We start from the raw sequence: 21028 nt of genomic DNA, 5'->3' as shown, positions 1-21028 counted from the left end.
GTGTTTGTCTAGTCTTTTCTTTTCTGCTTTCATAAAAGTTGCGGGAGAAGTTAAAGGTCAGGGAGCCCCGGCCCCAGCCATTGTGAGGCGGCCGTGGTGTTGGAAAGTCGCGCTCCAGGTGTGCCGCGCCTTTGTCTCGGTGATTTTCAAAACTCCCTTTCAGCCCCGTTTCCCATTAATAACTGTGAGTGCTGCCGGCCGAGGCCCGAGACAATGGAGCTATTGGAGGCCAGCTCGGAGTGCACTGACGTCTTCTGCAGTGCCTTATTGATTTTATTTTCCTGTTATGAAAACACCGCCTCACTGAGGTGGGGAGGGAAGCTATGTTGGACGGGGGAGAGGAGATGGAGGGTGATTTGGGCATGATACCCCCCAGACCAGCCAAACACACTCCTTCCCAGGCGCCAGCCCCCAGCACTGCTCCGAGGCATTGACCTCTGCCCAGTGGACCCAGCCGGCTGCCCCGCCGGCCACATCTGGCAGCCACTCAGCTAGGCCAGCTGTTGGCCATCTGGAGGATGGCAGCTTCTGGAGCTGACTGCTGGGGGCTCCAGGTGGAGAGAGAGGAGCTGGACCTGGGAGCCCACTTGATGGTTTCTGCCCTCTCAAGGATGGAGGCCTTTTTAGGGACGGCATCAGGCTGTGCCTCAGGGGTTTGGGCCCCGCCAAGCAAGGGAAGTGGCGAGGCCTCTCGGCAAGGGCCCGCCCTGCCCACGCAGCTCCGGCTTTGCTCCCAAGCAGCTCAATATTCATCATTTCTAACTGGCTGGGCTCCAAACCACAGCACATGGGAGGAAAGGAACCCAGCGTCAGACAGAAAACAACAGCTGGGCAAGGACTGAGCTGAGCGGCTGGGAGGGGACAGGGGCTGAAAGTTCATGCCTGTGAGGACAGCCCGCTCCTCAGCACACCTGCCCCCATAGCCACCTCCAGCCCAGTTTCACACCTGCAGGGGCTTGTCCCGTCAAGCAGAGGTGCCTGATTGCGCCCTGGACTCTTCGGGGTGCTCAGGAGAACTGGGTGTGTGGAGGCAGGAAGGACAGCAGGCAGCAGTGTCTTCCATCCAGGGCACTGTGGTTGAACTTGGGCCGTGGTGCCTTTCTGCCCTTCTGGCCTAGCTGCCGACCCCCCAGACGCCTGTCCCCAGCCTATTTGTCTAACCCTACACGAGGACCACATTAAGCGACAGGCAGGCCAAACGGAGGTATCTGCGGTTTCCCCGGTCAACAAGTTGCGTCTTTTGAGCAGCCAAGGGCAGGCTCTCGCCCTCGGGGAGCTCATGGGCCAGAATATAATGAATCTGTGGCCTGGACAAATGACTTGAGAATGTCTCTCCCATTGAGGTTGTGGACAGAGGCAGCTTCATGGAGTGGATAAAGACAGACTTTGGAGCCAGACTGCCTAGATTTGAATTCCATACTATCTCGTGCTTGCTGAGTGACCCTGGATGACTTACCGAACCTCTCTGGGCCTCACTTCTGTAACACAGGAGTAGGTGGTAGTACCTGCCGTCAGAGCTGTTGTGAGGATTGTGTGAGTTAAAACTCGTGTAAAGTGCTCAGAACAGAGCCAAGCCCGGCACACAGTAAGTCCTATAGAGGCGGTATCGTCATCACCATTGTCACAGTCACCCAGAGGAGGCCTATGGGACAAGGCCATGCCCCTGTAAGGAAAGGTGATCATTGCTGGCCTCACCAAGAGGAAAAGGTAAGTCTTCAGATAAGAAACAGGAGCTAGGCCCCAAGCAGGCGGGGAGAGGAATTGGGTTTGTGAGTGGTTAGGCCTCAAGCTGACCTTGTGACATGACCAAGGTGACACGGCAGCAAGATGGGCTGGAGGGAAGAGGGCATCTAGCGGGCCTCAAACTGAAACTGAGTCAGCACCGCCTGGTGATAGATGACAGAAGGGAGGTGTGTAAAAGCCTTTGTCAGCCGTGGACCCTTTCCTCCAAGAAAGCCCAGTATCTACACAGGGCCAAGGCCCCCCTCTGGTGGAAGACTGGGGGAGACAGCAAGCTGCACGGAAGCCAGGAGCAGGGCTGTGTGTTCCTCTTCCTTTTGTGTGTTCCTGCTGCCCGCGTGTAGTAAAGGCTGCTTGAATGCACTGGCCTGGCTTCCTCATTGAAGAGTCTAGTGCCCCATGTGAGCGCGAGCCGCCCCTGAGGACTCAGGGAAAGGTCGGCAACAAGGTAACGTGTCAACACTGTCAGCCTTAGCATCCCCAGTGGGCTGGGCGTGGAGCGGGCTGAGCATCACATGCTCTGGGGGCTGCGGGCATCTCCAGGGCGGGGGGCTGGCTATGCTCCCAGCAGCTAGTTAGGGAAGCGATGACAAGTCTTTCTGTCACTGCTGCCTTCAGGCCTGAGCTGATATTTTGACTTCTTCCTTTTTCCGGGGCCTGAGGATTTCTTGCATGTTTTAGATGAAAGGCCAAAAGGCCAATTGGACGAGCACAGACTCCTGGGCCACTGAGGCATGAGGAGGGCCTGGCCAGATGAACCCACACACATACACACACACACACACACACACACCACACACACACTCTCTCATTGCTCAGACCAATAAACTGCTTCCCTGGGGCCTAGATCAGCTCTTGATCCTCTAGGACACAAATTCCCAGAGCCAGGAGTAGAATAGCCATGCCACCCAGCCCCTCTATTTTGTAGATCAGAAGAGTGAGACTTAGGACTTCCCTGGTGGCTCAGTGGTTAAGAATCTGCCTGCCAATGCAGGGGACACGGGTTCGAGCCCTGGTCTGGGAAGATCCCACATACCACGGAGTAACTAAGCCCGTGCGCCACAACTACTGAGCCTGCGCTCTAGAGCCCGGGAGCCACAACTACTGAGCCCATGTGCCTAGAGCCCGTGCTCCGCAACAATAGAAGCCACCGCAGTGAGAAGCCCACGCACCGCAACGAAGAGTAGCCCCCGCTCACCACAACTAGAGAAAGCCCATGTGCAGCAACGAAGACCCAATGCAGCCAAAAATAAAATTAATTAATTATTTTTTAAAAAAGAAAGAAACCAGAACCTAATGTTTAAAAAAAGAAAAAAAAAAAAAGAAGGGTGAGACCTGGAGAAAGAAAGACTTGCAGAGGTCACCCAGGGAGTGAGAAAAAGAACCGGCCTGGACTGGCTCCTTTCCCCACCCCAGGCTGCCTGGCACAGTGCATTCACCATGGTAACCAATATTGCAGCATTGTTATAGTAACTCTTCCCATCCTCTCATCCACCTAGCTGGCAGCAAACACTGAATTTTGGCAAGAAAATGGGTATATATATATATATATATATATATATATATATATATACATCTTGTGTTATACGCCGAAAAATTTAGGCCAAAGATTATGTCGATTCAACATGGCACGGCTGGTGAGAACTTCAAGCCCTTGAGTCAAACAGAACTGGGTTTGAATCTTACCTCTGCCATGTAGGAACTGAGTAAGTCTCTAAGCCTCAGTTTCTTTGTCTATAAGATGGGAATGATAATAGTACGTTTCTCATGGAAATGTTGTGAGGATTGGTTAAATTAATATGCGTAGAAAAGCATAGAACAGTACCTCACTTGTTAAACACTCAATAAAAGTTCATTTTAAAAAGGTAAATCAGAGACTGGGTCCGACCAAATATCCATACATTTGGGGGAGACCAGTCCACCTGTTGGTTGGAGCCAGCAGGCTAAAGGGAAGCTCACTGGCTGTTCCCACCCCCACCCCCGAGCCCGGCACTCTGGGCTCCAGGCGGTCATGGCTCCAGGGGGTGGGTGCTGCTGAGAAGCAGAAATGAGACTCGGCAGCCAGGCCTGTTTATGGGATGGAAAGGAAACACCGCTGCCCTGCAGTTGCTGCTGCATGAAATTTAAATTATTCTCAGCAAACCTGCTTGACAGATGAAACAGAAAAGGGACAGCTTCATAAAATACAATTTTGTTCTTGAAAGAATGGACTTTGCAGATCCTCGCCAATGTCTGTAAAATGTATTGGGGGCTTTTTCTCCTTGTGGTCAGGAGCACTCATTCCCTGATGGGAGCTGAAACATTCCCATCGTTCCCCGAAGCTAAGCCCTTGAAAATAAATCTGGGCCGGGAAGAGAGAAACTTAGCCAGTGTCACAGGCCCAGGGAAAACCGAAAGGGGCCATGGCATCTGCAGGCTCCATCCTCAGAGCACCAAACACCCAGATTTTTGACATTTGTGGGCATTTGGGGCTTTCAAGGGGAATGCCTGTCATCATAGCAACGACCCTGGAGACAACGTCTTCCTCGTGCATCCTAAATTCTTTGGAGGATTGTTCCTCTTGGGGGAGATGATCTGGGGTTTCTATGGAGAATCATGTGAATGACCACAAGGCCCCATGCAGCGGGGTCCCCCCCTCTCCTGTGATTCTGGGGGGTCCAAGAATGGATAAAGGCGGCTTTTGCACAAAGTGAGAAGCAGACCTCTCTTTCCTCTTGTATTCACATTGAAAACCAAAGGCTACTGAGTGGGCTCAGCTGGGAAAATCACTCAAGCCCCGTTTGTAGTGCATTTCCAGACTGTGCGTGCTTCTCTCTAGAAGGCTCTTTCTTGCCCCATGAATGAGAATTTGTGATCTCCCTTGTGATACATTATCAGGCACTGATAATGCATCATAAGACAACTTGTGCATGTTCGTGCCCAGCTAATGGGTTTGACCTGCACTTTAAGTGGCAGCCACAGTTTGGGTTGTATTTTCATTGACTTAAAAAACCCATCCATTGGTCACAAAGTGTATGCAAAATTGAAAAATGTCATGATTGACCAAGCATCCATGTCAAAGCCTACAGTTTGGGGAGGGTAGACCTGAGTGGCTCGATTTCTTAGATTTCTGATTAAGGGGGCAAAAAGAGGGGAGAAGGTTATATAAATTCCCATGTTTGTAAGGGATGAGCCATAGTCTGGATAAAAGATAGCTGTGGATTCTAAAGGAAGGTTGTGAAAAGATGTGCTTGACTGGAGCCAGTAGGGTATATAAGTTAGCTTTTGCTGCATAACAAGCACCCCAAAATTTAGTGGCTTAAAACCATCCCAGTTCTGTGGGCTGGTTGCCAGTTCTGGGGCTGGGTGGGCTCGGCTGATCCCTGCTGGGCTCTCTCCTTTGTCTGTGGTCAGCTGCATGGTGGCTAGTGGCTGGTGGATGATCTAGGATGGCCTCACTCACGCATCTGTGCTTAGTGGACTGTCAGCCAAGGTGTCTCCGTTCTTTGAGTGGCCTGTCATCCTCCACACAGCTGTCGCAGGCATGTACACATGAGGGTCTCAGGCCTCCGGGAGCAGCAAGAGGGCAAGGCTTGGTGCACAAGTGCCTTTCTAGCCTCTGCTTGAGGCACATTTGCTAAAATCCTATTGGCCAAAGCAGTCACATGCCCAAGCCAGATTCAAGGAGTGGGCAAAAATAAAACCCTGCCTCTGGCTAAAAGGTGCTACACCACATTGCGAAGGGGCAGGCATGCAAGGATGGGAAGCACTTGTGGTCATTTTTGCCATATGCCCCCCAGTGTTGCCAGCACACTTGTTTAAACACAGTTATTCACCCTCTAGCTTCCGGCCAAGGCTCGCGTGCCTCAGACAGAAGGAATAGGATCAATCTGATCAATCAGTCAATCAATCTACGTGGCCTGGTAGACAGAATCAACAGGGGACAGTTGTGACTTATACACACCTGGGTGACACTCATGCCGTCCACACCAAGAGCTGCCTAGGGAGGTCTGAAAGGAGACACCTGGCGAAGATTGTGTTACCAGGGAGAAGGCAGTGCAGCTGGCCCCCAGGGAACCTTGTAGGGTACTAGCCAGGACTTGGACCTCAGTCCTAAAGGCTCCAACGCTTGATCCCGTCACTGCCCCAGAGTTGGTGGGTCTGGGACACTGCTGTTCCCGGGACATTCACAAGGACAGATGCTAACCTACTGATTGAGAATCAAAACTCCACCCCAAGGAGACCACTTTCATGGACTTCGTGCCGTGACTCTCTCCCTGTGAGAATCCACACGAGAAAAGAAATTTAGAGCGGAAGACTTTCTGATGAGCCTAAAATCAAGAAAGGGAGCCAGTTATAGGATGCAAATATTCAGTAGCTGCAGATCAGACAGAGTCCTGGCTGTTTCTCCTTAAGAGGACAAATCCTGTGCCATTCCCAAAAAGCCCTTGGAAAGGCCTCTTCTTAAATTAAATTAGGTTTTCTGCAAACAGCATCATTCAAGATGAACATAAATCTACTTCTTATTCAGTTTTAATGGTTTTCCCTGTTTCATTTAATTACTCATGTTGCAATTAAACAATTTTTTTTTTCATTGCAGAAGGACAGTATTTCAGCTACATTATGGGTTAAATAGGCTTTAGAGAACTAGCCTGGGAATCTCATCACCATTTATAACATTGTTTTTTTATAGGGAAAGTATGTTCCAAAATCTAAACAGCCAAATTACAAATGAACTTTCAGAACCCAACCCATTTTTAACTGGAAACTGTCTGTAATACTAAAAATAACTCAGGGAAACAAACATAAAAAGGAGAGTTGAATGCCCCTCGGTATCATTTGTTCACCATCAACATCTACAGATTTAGTTTCGTTTCAGCGAGAATTTCCTCCAAACCCAGACAGACCCTATCCCTCTTTTATTCACTCTCATGACACAGGCGGCCACACTGGCTTGAGTCCTCCCAAAACATCATGCCACTGAGAAGAGTCACGGTGGAGTCCCTGCAGAGCTACACTGTTGGAAAGTAGCAGATTATCAATGTTTCAACACCGCATTCGCTGCCCTAAAATGAAGGCTTAGGAGAACTCTCTGTGCAGCTCTGCTGCCGTGTCCACTGGTCCAGACATATTCATTTGCATTGGGAATCTGCATCTTTAGAACCCGTAGGCAGGAAACCTCATTTTCCTCTGGCAAATAAATAGCCGTGAGAACTCAGCAGAGCATCAGTATGCATTCAGAGACGTCTTCCACACGCCTTGCCTTTTCATCAGGGTAGGGGTCCTGCCTTCCCAGTCTCCCCTCTCCTGATGCTTCATGGAGAAGACGGGTGAATACTTTGGACCCTCTGGCACCATGACAGGAGTCCTGGGAGCTGGGAAAGAAGCAAGGTGCCCACTCCGATCACAGAAGGCCAGTATTCAGCACGTCCCTCTCTTGACTTAAACTGCCGGCTGATGCCTGCCATGGTCCCTTAAGAAAAACACTCTTCTGTCACCACACGAGCCTTTTCTTGCCAGGCCTGCTCTGGAGGCCCAGGCAGCTCAATCAAGCTTGCTGTCCTCTCTTGCTCCCAGAAGGCCACAAGAGTTTCCCCATGGCCCCTCCCTGGGCTGCCAGCAAGTATAGTGCTTCTTGCCCTGCTCAACTCGGCGCCAGACTGGCATTGAATATGATCCAGACTCTTGACCTACTCCTTAAAGAATTCCTTCACCAGGTGAAAAGTGGCCCTAAGGCCATCAGGCTAGGGGATAGGAGGTAGGAATAGGGAGGTAGAATGGCCAAGCCTGCAAGTGAGTCAGGTGGCCCTCACTGGGGGCGTGCAGAAGCTGGAGAGCCACTCCAGGCTTGACAAAGCAACCTTCGAGGCCTGTCCTGGGGGTTGCTGGCTGTCTCCCCAGCCTCAGTTCTGTTCAGCTGTCCATCACCTCCCACGCTTAGGGGAAGCGAGCCCTAGTCCCCACTGGGATTATGATGATTCAAAACCAGGCGTGGAGATGTAGAGAATGGACTTGAGGACACAGGGAGGGGGAAGGGTAAGCTGGGGTGAAGTGAGAGAGTGGCATGGACATATATACACTACCAAATGTAAAATAGATAGCTAGTGGGAAGCAGCCGCATAGCACAGGGAGATCAGCTCGGTGCTTTGTGACCACCTAGAGGGGTGGGATAGGGAGGGTGGGAGGGAGGGAGATGCAAGAGGGAAGAGATATGGGGACATATGTACATGTATAACTAATTCACTTTGTTATACAGCAGAAACACACCATTGTAAAGCAATTATACTCCAATAAAGATGTTAAAAAAAAACAGGCCTGGTAATCCCCTTCCCCTTCCCCATCACTGGTTTAGGAAGGGTCCCCAATTCTGGCCAGTGGAACATGAGGATAATCCTATCGGGGGGCTTTGGGAAAGGTTTTCTTGCTTCTAAGGAAGAGTCACAAGAAAGAAGAAATCCTTCTTCCTCTGGACACTGTCGTGTCTGGACATGATGCCTTGAACTGCTATAATCATCATGCTACAAGCCTCAGGATGAAGCCAACACACAAGGAATAGAAAAAACAAGAGAATTCCAGAAATATGGAACTAGAGTCCTAATGCTGCATCCCTGCCTTCCTCTGGGCTTCTGTTACCTGAGATAATGCATTTACTAGTTGTATTAAAAAAATGATTTTTAAAACTGCCTCCGGGCTTCCCTGGTGGCGCAGTGGTTGAGAATCTGCCTGCTAATGCAGGGGACACGGGTTCGAGCCCTGGTCTGGGAAGATCCCACATGCCACGGAGCAGCTGGGCCCGTGAGCCACAACTACTGAGCCTGCGCGTCTGGAGCCTGTGCCCCGCAACGGTAGGGGCCGCGATAGTGAAAGGCCCGCGCACCGCGATGAAGAGCGGTCCCCGCACCGCGATGAAGAGTGGCCCCCACTTGCCGTAACCAGAGAAAGCCCTCGCACGAACCGAAGACCCAACACAGCCAAAAATAAATAAATAAATAAATCAAGTAGCTATAAAATTTAAAAAAAAAAAAAAATATATAAAAAAAAAACAAAAAAACAAAAAAAAACTGCCTCCACTGCACAGACAGCTCCCAAGCTGGATGCCTTCTTCCCTCTCCCAGACCTCACCCGGCTCACTGACTTGCTAAAAATGGCTGCAGCAGCCTTTGTGAGTACCCTCTACCTATTATTCGTTTATTTCAGCTCACTGCTGTGTACAAGGATTCTGCTCTCTATTGCTTCCCTGAATGCCAACCCCAGGGCGTAGCTTATGACCCTCACACTTCACGGGACCATGTTTCTGTCCAAGGGAAATCCACTAACACACTGGAGTGCCTGAGCCATGGGTCATTTGAGAGCTTCACCCCCATCACCCACTTATGCCACAATCCCCAAACATGAGAGGTCCTCTCATACCCCAGGGCCTCTGCACTTGCCACTTCCTCTTACCAGAATTTTCATTCCCTCTCTTGCCTGCCCAGAAATACTCCTGCTCATCCTACAACCGACACCCTAAATGTCAACACCTCTGTGGTGAAAAAAAATGCTATTATTTCTTTTTCTCCCATGACACATTTCTTTATGTCCCTGTAAATACCTATAATATATGGTACTTATCCATTTATTAATATGTCTCCTTCTAGGCTGTGAACTCCATAGGAATAAGGCACATGTGATACCAAGCATATAAAGGTTCTCAATAAGTGTTTGAGGACAGAATGAATGAGTTTATGCATATGAATATTCATTTATTTAGCACCTACTGTTGGGGTAGGGAGGATGAATGCCTTTGATGTCATCTTTACCTATCGTCTTTACCTACACCTATCTACGTGGTTGATGAGTCTTCAAAAAAGAGTAATTTCTGTGGGTGCCTATGGTGAGGATGAAGATGGCGACTGCATGTGAGCCAGACTGAAGCCCTCATGGGCTCACTCTTGGGACCTGTGTGCAGCTAACAAAGCCACACTGGCAACACAGATTTTCCACATCGAGGCCTTTGCCCTAGGTCCTGCGCCTCTTCCCATCTCTCCCAAAGCATCTGGAGTCATGGGATCACAACATTATCTCTCAACTATTAGTACCTCCTTGGGATTTTTCTCCCATTTGCCTGTAATTCTCTGCAGCCTTCGCATTTGTTTATTTCATTTGAGGCACTTGTGTAGTCATTACTTTGTTTCAGGCACTGCTCAACATTAACTTTTTTTTTTAATTTTTATTTATTTATTTTTATTTTATGGCTGTGTTGGGTCTTCGTTTCTGTGCGAGGGCTCTCTCCCGTTGCGGCAAGCAGGGGCCACTCTTCATCGTGGTGCGCGGGCCTCTCACTATCACGGCCTCTCTTGTTGCGGAGCACAGGCTCCAGACGCGCAGGCTCAGTAGTTGTGGCTCACGGGCCCAGTTGCTCCGCGGCATGTGGGATCTTCCCAGACCAGGGCTCGAGCCCGTGTCCCCTGCATTGGCAGGCAGATTCTCAACCACTGCGCCACCAGGGAAGCCCAACATTAATTTTTAAATCCTCATCACAGCCCTCTGAGGTCGTTATGACAACCACCGCTTAGAACGAGAAAGACCAGGTGACTTACCCACAATCACTCAGCAGGGCTGGGACTCACCCCTGGGCAGTCCAGCTCCAGAGTCCAGGAATCTAGCTCGGACAGGCCCCACCCAGACAGTCCTCGGTGAAATCTGTTGAACGAGCAACTGGCTGAACATCTTCCCATTAACATCTTCCCCTGGTGTTAGCGGCATCTTCTAAAGAGATAGCACGGGCTCCCCAGTGAAGCAGCTGAGCTCATCGGCGGTTTGAAACAACTGCAGATGTCAGGCCCAAAGCAAGTGTAGGATTCCGTCGTCCAGCCCCACACCTCCCAGATGTGACGGCCCGACCTTCTTCCCTTAACAGCCAGGCCATGTGGGAGGTGTAGACCCTGCTCAGATGCAGGATCTTGGGGACCACTGAGCCACAAGGCCACAACTTCTCTCTCTTTCTCAGGGTTTCTTGTTTTGGTCCACAACACAGTGCATGGCTGGTGTCCACGTTTGTGGCTACGTTCAGACTGCTTTGGCTTGTTCCACCCCAGAAGGCCAGTCTAGATCATCACAACTGCCCGCAGGTATTGCTGGATGGGCTTGGAGCAATACCCAAACTCAAGGGGGCGCTCTGTCTTGTGGGTGCCTCAGGCGTTCCCCTGGATTTAAACCTAGGCTAAGTACTGGAGATGCCACAGAATCATGGGCTGACCCTTAATATCAGGCAGGATTGAAGCAGGCATGACTTGTGGCTGCCTTCCCTGTAAGCTCAGCACTGCTTTGGGGAACAGAAAGAAGCAGGAGAAGGTAACCGTTACCGTCCTCTTTCTGGGAGGCATTTCTCCCGGGAATGGGGGGGGAACCCCAGGCCGGGGTCAGGAGATGGCATTCAAGGCCGGACACTTAAGCTCTCCAAGACTCAGCTTCCTTACCTGTCAGCTGGACACAACAGGGTCCACTTCACTGGACTGTTGTGAGGTCCACATGAAATAGCAAAGCAAAAGTGCTTTATAAACATAAATGCTCTAATTCACAGAGACAGAAAGTAGATTGGAAGTTACCAGGGGCTGAGTGGGGGATGGAGAGTTATTGTTTAATGGGTACAGATTCTGTTTGGGGGTCACGAAAAAGTATTGGGTTAGTGGTGACGGTTGCACAGCATTTTGAACATCATGAATGCCACTGAATTGTATACTTAAAAATGGCGAAAATGGGGCTTCCCTGGTGGCGCAGTGGTTGAGAATCTGCCTGCCAATGCAGGGGACATGGGTTCGAGCCCTGGTCTGGGAAGATCCCACATGCTGCGGAGCAACTGGGCCTGTGAGCCACAACTACTGAGCTTGCGCGTCTGGAGCCTGTGCTCCGCAACAAGAGAGGCCGCGACAGTAAGAGTCCTGCGCACCGCGATGAAGAGTGGCCCCCGCTCGCCGCAACTAGAGAAAGCCCTCGCACAGAAACGAAGACCCAACACACCCCAAAATAAATAAATAAATTAATTTTTTTTAAAAATGGCGAAAATAGCCAATTTTATATCATAGATATTGGACCACGGTGAAAAAAAGTAAAAATAAATAAATGCCCCACGGTCAAAAGAGAGAGAGGAAATATCTGTGTAAATCCAGGCAGAGCTGACTCATTATGGAACTTCCTTTATTAAGAGAAATGGGAGTGCCAATCATGGTGGCTAGAATGGAGACCAATCAAATGATGGCACTTAAAACAGACCGACATGGGCTTGATTAAAATGTAGGGAAGAACCCCTGAGGAAAGGGCGGGAGGGCGGCCTGGGTGACGGCGGGGCTGGTGTCACAGAGGAGCCCTGTCCGGCCTCACATGGCAGCCTTGCTGCCTTGGGAAGATGCCGGCCCCGCAGCTGCAGCAGGTGACTGCCAAGCACAGCAGAAAGGCCAGGCCCTGGAGAAGGAAGGTCCTGGGGGATGCTGGAGCCGTGGAGGGTTTATCTGTGGTCATTTTCTCCAGCACCCAAAGAGCTGGGGCTGCAGGTGAAGGCTCAGCTGTGCTGCGTTCAGCAGCGGTTATAAATCTCGCTGGCAGCGAGGGTGCTCTCCACGCTAGACACACGGACCTCCCTGGCACAAGCGTGCACCTTCCCTCGTACACTCAGAAGCCATCCTAGGAAGCAACTCAGGACTGCTGGCCAGCCAGGGCCCTAGACATGTCCTTGGGGTCACTAGTGTTTATTGAGCACTCTCTATGGGCCAGCCAGGGTTCTAAGTGTATTCGCCCACATTAACCCACTGCATCCCACCGCGGTTGTACAAGGCGGGCGCCGTGATCATTATATAACTCAGCAAGGTGGGCAGTGTTCAGGCTTACACTGCAAGCCCACTGCCGTCCAGCTTCCTGCCTCCTCGTGATGCTGCCATGATGTGGAGACCAGGCCTGCCATGGGGCGGGAACAGCCCAGTTCCGATGGTGAGTGCGATCCTGGAAAGGGAGCGGTGGGGGGGGGGGGAGCCTCGAGCGCCCCGGCCGAGCGCTGGGGCCTGGCCCGCCGATTGCTCTGCATGGGCACCTCCACTGCAGCCAGGAGCAGACAGACGCCCCGCTGCCATCGCCTCATGCGTCAGGAACATGCCGAGGGTGTGATTTTTTATTCTCCCACAATATTAGGCTGAGGAGAGGATATTGGGCAAAATATATTGTACCCATAATTCATATTAACAGGAATTCGATAGTAGCAACTTGTCATCTGCTGAGATTAGAAGGGAATATTGTGAATATTGTGTTATAAAGGCATTAATGAGGCATTATGAATTAGATTCCATTCCACCACATCGTGTTCCTTGTAAATAATTGAGGAAGAAACTGGTGCTCAGAATTTGGGTTTATCCATTTTTGAGATCCCAGCCGTTCCCTCCCCAGGCTGATGGGGCCGCCTTAATCTGACAGCTCACACAGCTATGGGGAAAGTCTGCATGTGGCTGGTCCAAAGGCACCACGAAAGGAGAATTATGCTTCTGAAAAGACTCTTCCTCCCAGCAGAAATACGTAACTGCCACATCCAACACTAGACACTGGGTTTTTCTAGCAAAATCTTCCAGAGTCTAGATATTCTCTGTCCCTTTCCTCCAGTCCCTGGAACTCTGGCTTGGCAGCCGGGGCCCAGGTGGCTCTAATGGCATCACTGAGTCAGCAGCAGCCTTCCTACCCCATCTCATGCCCGCCTCTGGCTGTCTTAGTGGCATAGATCTGAACACCCAGAGTGTACATCCAGAGTCAGGCAGCCAGTCAAGCATCGGCCACTTCAGCCCTGGTGGAGTAAGCCCTGGCCAGCGACACCTATCTCCCGTGGACCTCTCGGTCCTGCTCTGCCATCCCGAAAGGTCCATCACCTGCTGGCTGTGCCACCCCTGGTGTCTCCACATGGCCCTGTGAGAGATAAATGGGGCTTCCTGGCTAATGCCAGGTTCGATCATTTGCTATCAAAGCCAAGAACTTGTCTTGGAGCAGTGGAGTGGCTGCCCCCATGAAAAATCTGAAAGAAGAGTAGGGGAGGAAGCCCCGAGCACTTGCCCCAAGTGCAGAGCTGGTGGACATTCATCCCGTGTCTCTGGCTTTGTTCAGAAGCCCCTCCACAGCTGACCCTGCCCCATATAGGGACTCTGGGGGCTGAAGAAATTCTCCTGTGACCACTGCTAAGTTTGTGGGCAGTTCTGAAGCAGCTGGTCACTGGTAGATGAGCGACTCCCCTTCATCATGAGTGGTGTTGTTTCAGGATTTCAACTTTGACGTCTGTTGGGTGGAGTGCCTGGGGGCGACTAGAGAGAGAAGCTGGATGTGCAATGAAATAGGCAGTCAGGGCCAGAAGGTTTTTCACATGGAGCGTGAAATGGTCAGCTGGTTAGCCAACCACATTAATCAATCCTAGTCGGGACACCCGATGTATAAGCACACCAGATACAGAAGTACTTGACACACCTCTGTGCCAGCACAGTGATGGGATGAGGAGCCCAGACTCCAGTTTCAAACTGCCTGAGTTCGAATCCCGACTCTTCTGCTTTTTAGCTGTGTGATTTTTAGCAAGTTACTTACCCTCTCAGAGCCTGGTTTCCCCTTCTATCAAAAGGGGTAATAGTACAATCTACTTCATTGGGTTGTGGAGGAGATTAGATGAATTAGTAATGCAAGTGTCTGGTATCTATTACACACCCTGTAGGCATGATCTGTTATTATGACCATGGTCTTCCTTGTGTGGCCTCCCTTCTCTGTTTCTCTCCCTCTAGAATGTGGGTCCTTGAGACAAAAGATCCTGTCTTCTTAGGTTTTGCATTGCTAGCACCTCACACTGGCCTGCTATGTGCTCAGTAAATATGTGTTGAATTATTAAGTTGAATTGTTCGAAGAAGGTGTAGTTGTGGAAATTCGCTCGTTTTACAAAAAAAATAGTTGTGCACTTTTGAAAATCGTATTCCCCCTTTCCACGGTCATATATTCTTTTTTTTTTTTTTTTTTTTTTTTTTTTTTTTTTTTAAATTAATTTATTTATTTATTTTTGGCTGTGTTGGGTCTTCGTTTCTGTGTGAGGGCTTTCTCTGGTTGTGGCAAGCGGGGGCCACTCTTCATCGCGGTGCGCGGGCCTCTCACTATCGCGGCCTCTCTTGTTGCGGAGCACAGGCTCCAGACGCGCAGGCTCAGTAGTTGTGGCTCACGGGCTTAGTTGCTCCGCGGCATATGGGATCTTCCCAGACCAGGGCTCGAACCCGTGTTGCCTGCATTGGTAAGCAGATTCTTAACCACCGCGCCACCAGGGAAGCCCGGTCATATATTCTCATTTCAGAGAAGTGCCATGACTGCCTGTAGTTCTTCATGCGGCATCTCCATGATTGTAGTCAATAGCTACAAATAAATCAATGCGTTTTGAAATACACTCGCTCCTCACTGATTCAAGGGGTCCCAAAGCAGGGCATTTTACAAAGCAATTACTGTGCTTCCGTGAAATGAAAAATCATCTCCTGCATTTGATGATCTCAAATCCAGAACCCTGTGCCTTGAACGGTCCTGGGCTCCAACCCACTTTCTGTTTGTGGGTGGTTGTGGTGACAGTTGCGTTTTTGTTGTGGTGGTGATTGTTCTTTTGTTTTTTAAACCATTTATGGAGGTCCAGGTACCATGCCAAAAGCTTGACATGTTTTGCCTCCGTTCTTACAACAACTCCGTGTGGGCCCACAATTATCCCCATTTTACACACGAGGAGACGGAGTTTCAAAGCCTGGGCAACTTGCTCGTAAGTGCTAGAAGTGGAATTTGAACTCAGACCTTTCTTACTTCAAAGCTCATGCCTCTGACTCCCAATCCTTTTCCCTGGATGTCTGCCCTTAGATATCTGCCAGGAGCCTTAAATATAAAATGCCCAGAATTAAACCCCACCTCCTCAGCCTCAAACTGGTTGCTAACTCTGGAACTCCTGGCTCAGGGCCAGGTCCACCACCTACGCAGCTGTGTAAGCCACTGGGACTCTCCCCCGCCATCTCCATCCCATCACCTCTCCATCCCCATCCCCATCACCTCTCCATCACCATCTTCATCCCCTCTCCATCCCCATCACCTCTCCATCCCCATCCCCATCCCCTCTCCTCACCATCCCCATCACCTCTCCATCACCATCTTCATCACCTCTCCTCAGCATCCCCAACACTGCCCATCAGGTCCACCTTCAGATGTTTCTCAAGTCCACTCATTTCCCTCGGTTTCCACTTCCACTGCCGTAGTCCAGGCCACATCAAATCTCACCTGAGGAAAGAGACAGCCTCCCTGCCCATCTCCCTGCCTCCAGTCTGTCCACTCCCTCTCATCCATTCTCTTCACCCCTGCACATCTGATCTTGTCACACCTCTGCTTTTAAAAGTGCAATTACCAGGAATTCCCTGGCAGTCCGGTGGTTAGGACCCAGTGCTTTCACTGCCCGGGCTGGGCCCTGTTCGAGAAACTAAGATCCCGCGAGCCACGAGGCACAGCATAAATAAATAAACAAATAAGAGTGTAGTTACCCCAAACTGGCCCTGAAGATAAACTGGCTTAAGGCCCTTGGTGACCCTACCTCCACTCACCTCACCAAGCCTCGTCTCTCACGTCTGCACCTCCACCTGCCTCATGTCCCACATTTCAACCCAGCATCAGCTACAAGCCCCAACTCTGATGCAGGTGAGCTCGGCCAGGGCATGCATGTGGGCCTGTGGGACCATGTGAGGCAGAACACGAACTGGAAAGAACAAAAGCCTTAAACTTAAAGATAGGCAGCCTTGGGCTCATATCATGGGTAAGTTGCTTAACCAATATATAGCCTCATTTTCCTCATCTGTAAAATGGGGACAACAACAATACTACCTTACAGGAGTTGTGTATGAATCTGGGAAATTCCAGGTAAAAAAAAATCTTGCCCATCACTGGGCAAACAGGAAGTGCTCAGTAAATGCTGAAAGTGGTAGTGACAGTGTGTAAAATATGAGTTTAGTTTTACAGAGAATTTCCTGGGGGCTAATTTTTTTAGAGAAATGGACTCTCATCTGAGAAAATACAAAGTGTGAGCATTTAAACACTGACGTCTTGCTGGTTTCTCCCATGTTCTTCAGAGGGAGCCGACACCTCTTGCCTCGTGGGGCAGCTTGAGTGAAACTCTGGCCTTTTAGTGTATGTGCTTGGTCCTCTCCTGGCCCCCAGCATCCGGCCTGCCTGCCTTCCCACATGGGGGACATTGCTGGAATTCTCCCTCCTGCAGTCATTCAGCAAATGTGTCCACTTTGTTTACTGAGTTGGTTCGATGGCCCAGCCGTTTGGTATGGACCTTTGTGAAGGCAGCGTCCCTCCCCGTCGGGGGCATCCCGTTTGTGGGGAAGGACGTGCCGGTCACAGGCAGTGACAGCCCGTCAGCGTCCCCCTGCAGCCGCCCCTGCCTAGCTCAGCGCTGAGGGGCCGACAGCATCACCGTGTGTTTAAGCACTGGTGTTCGCCTTTGAAAAACCCTCCCAAGACACAAGCACTCATTAAGTGGGTTGAGTTCTGAGGACCTAAAGGGTAGCTTGTCCCGCAGCCCCTCCTATCCGAGTCCAGCCCTCTGGCCGCTGCCCCGGCCTCGCTTCCCTCAGACGCCCTGCCAGAGTCAGGGAACCAGAGGCCTCACTCAGAAGCAGCACCACCGCCTCCAGGCTCCCATCTCCTGCAGTCTGCTCACCGGGGCGGGCCACAAAACGAGGAAGAAAAATCTTTTTTGACTGGAAAAATAGGGCTGCTGCTGTTTTATGGTGGTGTGGTTTACGGTTTTCAAACATTTTAATTAGTTTCATTTTTTAATACAAATGCACCCTGATGTTTTGCACAGGAAGGGCGCGGTTCTTAAAATCTCAGGAATAAAGTAGGAAAGTGACAGATTGGCTGTTAAAGCGTCACACGCAGATGTGTTATTATTGTTGTTGTTATTTAACATTTCTAAGCACCAGCCCTGAGCCCGGAGTGGGGGTGGAGAGTGCAGGGCGAGAAGGCCCGACGGTGCCTCCATCTCAGGGTGGTGACTTGGGGGGCTTCCTGGGGACGGGCAGTGGCTTTCACTGCTGCCTGAGCTGGCCCTGCCCCACAGGGAGCTTCTCGGGATGCCAGTCAGCCGTCTGTTTCGTGAGCTGAGAACGCAACTGGGAGATCTGGGCTTTGTGCCCCAAACCTGTGCTATGCTCACTTGTGAACCTGCCGAGATTTCCCAGCCCCACCAGGTAGGGATTTGAGCTATATGTTAAGAACAGGCCTCCTCCGAAAAAGACCCATCTCATCTCTACAACATTTGAATCCATGAGAAAGCAGAGTTAGATAGACAGGACTTTAATTTCAGGGCCCTGTCTGTGAAGTGGGTTGAATAGTAGCCCCCCAAATTGTATGTCCACCCAGAACCTCCGAATGTGGGCTTATTTGGAAATAGAGTCTTTATAGATGTAGTTAAGGTGAAGTTCTCAAGACAAGATCATCCTGGATCGGGTTGGGCTCTAAATTTAGCGATGAGTGTCAGTTTGAGAGAAAGGAAAGGGAGCTTTGACACTCGGAGGGGATGGCCGTGTGAAGACAGGCGGAGATTGGAGTGATGCTGCCACAAACCAAGGAATGCCCGTGGCCAGCAGAAGCTGGAAGAGATGAAAAAGCATTCTCCCTTAGAGCCTTCAGAAAGAGAGTGGCCTGCCAAAACCTTGATTTTAGACTTCCGGCCTCCAGAACTGAGAAAGAATGCATTTCTGTCATTTAAACCACTCAGCTTGTGGCAATTTGTTGCGACCGCCCTAGGAAACTACTACACTGCATGCAAGTCCCTCTTCCCCAGATCTCCTTAAAGAAAGCCCACCTGAGTGGGGGCTGGGTTCTTTGCGAAGTTTACCCTTGATGCTCAGAGTTTAATCCCAGAGCAGGATGGCCTACTGACCTCCTCTCCGCCAAGTTAAAATGAAACACCATCACACCTTTTTCCTCGATGTCAAAAAATGTTTCGATAAGCTTTCTACTTACCACCCGCCTGCTTCCTGTAACATATGGGCTCCAATTTGGAAAACTTTCAAAGGGCAGTTAAAGTGAGCCGCTCATGCCCTCCTCCCCCTCACAACCTACGGCAGTGTCCCCTCAGAATCTGCAGGCAACGGGGCACATTGACATGTGTTGGTGTCTACAAAATAGGTACGGATGTGTGAGTGCGGGGCGAGACTTTCACTGTGGCCTCCATGTAAAGTGAGCCTGCGTCGGGTCTCTTGTTGAGCTGGAGTAAGAAAATGGGAACGGACAGGCTCTGCTGGTTATTCCTCTGGAAGAAGCCTCTTGATCAAACTCAAAGAGCCATCAAGGAAATTCTTTAAATCAAAAACCTACACAAGTCAAATAAAAGCTCCAAGCACTAACCGCTCCCCTCTTCTTACCAACTTTAATTCAGAAGAAAATTCCCTTTGCTGCCATCTCTGCTCCTCTTTATCTCATTGTAATTGAAAGGAGAAGAATTTGCCGGAGCCGTGGTCTCGGCCACTCCTCATCTTCAAAGGTGGCACTTGGACCATGTTATTTCTAGCAGATCATTTTACAAAACTACAAGACTGGTGCTATAATCCACATAATCCAAGGTGGGACCTCCTTGGGCAGAAGACCTCTCCAAACCCATTTACCTGCTTAGACCCAAATGCAAGCTGTGGCTTATGGGCCTGTTTCAGAAGGCAAGAGATCCCCAGATCATCAGCCTAGCGGGCGTGTTCTCTGTCTTTTCTCCAGCTGTTTGCGTGAATCTGGGTATAAAATCAGATTGCAACCCAGTTGTTTACCCAGCTGTCGCTGGCAGCCCAAAGCCCGTAGTAGGGCAGGCGTCACTGCTGCTCCGAGGATATTTATTCTTCAACCCCTCGGGGATTGGAAGCAGAGCTGTGTACCGTCGTCCTGGACAAAGGCAGCGTCCTCCCAGATTTGCCCTCTGGAGATTAGGGTGGCAGGAACTCTGGGAGTAGAGAATCTATGTTCGGGAAGCATTGGCTCTGCCCAGTGGTATTCACACTGGTATCTTATGTCTGGGAAGTGATTTAACGGACTCAGGTTTAATTTCTTTGGAGGAACATCTGAGCCATTTCGGCTAATCACGTCCCTCCAAGCCTTTGGTGACACTGCAATTCCAAACGGGCAGTGCTGGAGGCACGGAGGCTGGGGGATGACTGTGGGGGACAGAGAAAGTCAAGGGCAGTACCACTTGGTGTGGAAAGTTATACTTGGCCTCAAACAAGGAGATTAAGTGGAAGATGCAGACGGTGGTGCCAGACCCCACTGTGGGAAGTGGGCATCAGTGGGCACAGATGTGCAGAGGGACGACAGGGCTCCTCAGGAAGGCCAAACAAATGAATGGATGGGTTCCGTTTGCCTCGTCTGCCAGAGACTGCTCCGAAAAATGGGGCTGTTAAAGATCAGGGCATTTCTCCCAAGCTCTCAGCAACATGGCAGCTGAAATCGGTATAATAAAGGAGATAGATTCCAGGAGGTGGAATCCGTTACTGAAAGATTCTTGGACTCTGGCGATGGCTGCAGCTCACTGCTAACCGGGAGACTTAGGTGACAGGATTATCAGTGGTATTAAGCACATTTAGAAGAGAGGATTATACCTACTTCTGGGTCAGTTGCATGCCACCAGGCTCCGGTCTGGCCAGCATGTTAACAGATGGACTGCCGGCTGCACGAAGGTGAAATAGATATTTGCACAGTCACAAGAAGAGGGGAGACTCAGGTGACAAGTTTAATGCTGGGTGGTTAGTTCAAATCCAAGGGAAGGATCTGGTGTGGGGTCTCTGTCAACTCTGAGGAAGCTCCATTTCCACCTCCTCCCTCTCATTCCCCCCGCCTGCTACCACCCACACCCCCGGTGGCCTCCCCAGACCCATGGCTCAGTGAACTCCCTCACCAAGAGGAGGGGACCACTCGTAACTGGAGACAGGAGGGCGGAGTCGGGAGGCAGCGAGGGGTGACGGGAAGGAGTCTGTGCCCAACCCACCAGCCACCCTCCCAGAAGGGGACTTTTACGCACTGACCGACCCTTCTCAGGAGGATGAGGAGCACTTTACTTGGCTTCCTTGGTTAAGAGCTTCTTCAGAGCTTCTAGACACGCTGAGCAGGAACCACGGTGCAAAACTGTTGCAATTTAACAGGGCATCTAATTAAAAGGAGTGACATGAAGGGCCTTTTCTTCCTACTCTGGGTTTTGCTTCTTTCTGTGGAAGGTTCAAAAGTCTGACAATCTCTCTCCACAGGAGAGAGATTACAGTTAGACCTG

The 21028-nt window shown here is 50.5% G+C and overlaps 1 protein-coding gene across 3 annotated transcripts in view; it reads left to right on the top strand.

Annotated features, from left to right (window-relative positions):
* Nucleotides 1-21028, top strand: part of KLHL29 (kelch like family member 29) — a 315474-nt gene that overhangs the window by 171792 nt on the left and 122654 nt on the right. The gene's annotated exons all lie outside the window — the stretch shown is intronic.

This window comes from Balaenoptera acutorostrata, chromosome 12 (genome assembly GCF_949987535.1).
Source record: "Balaenoptera acutorostrata chromosome 12, mBalAcu1.1, whole genome shotgun sequence".
NCBI classification, from domain to species: domain Eukaryota; kingdom Metazoa; phylum Chordata; class Mammalia; order Artiodactyla; family Balaenopteridae; genus Balaenoptera; species Balaenoptera acutorostrata.
This window is presented reverse-complemented; position numbering and strand designations above follow the sequence as displayed.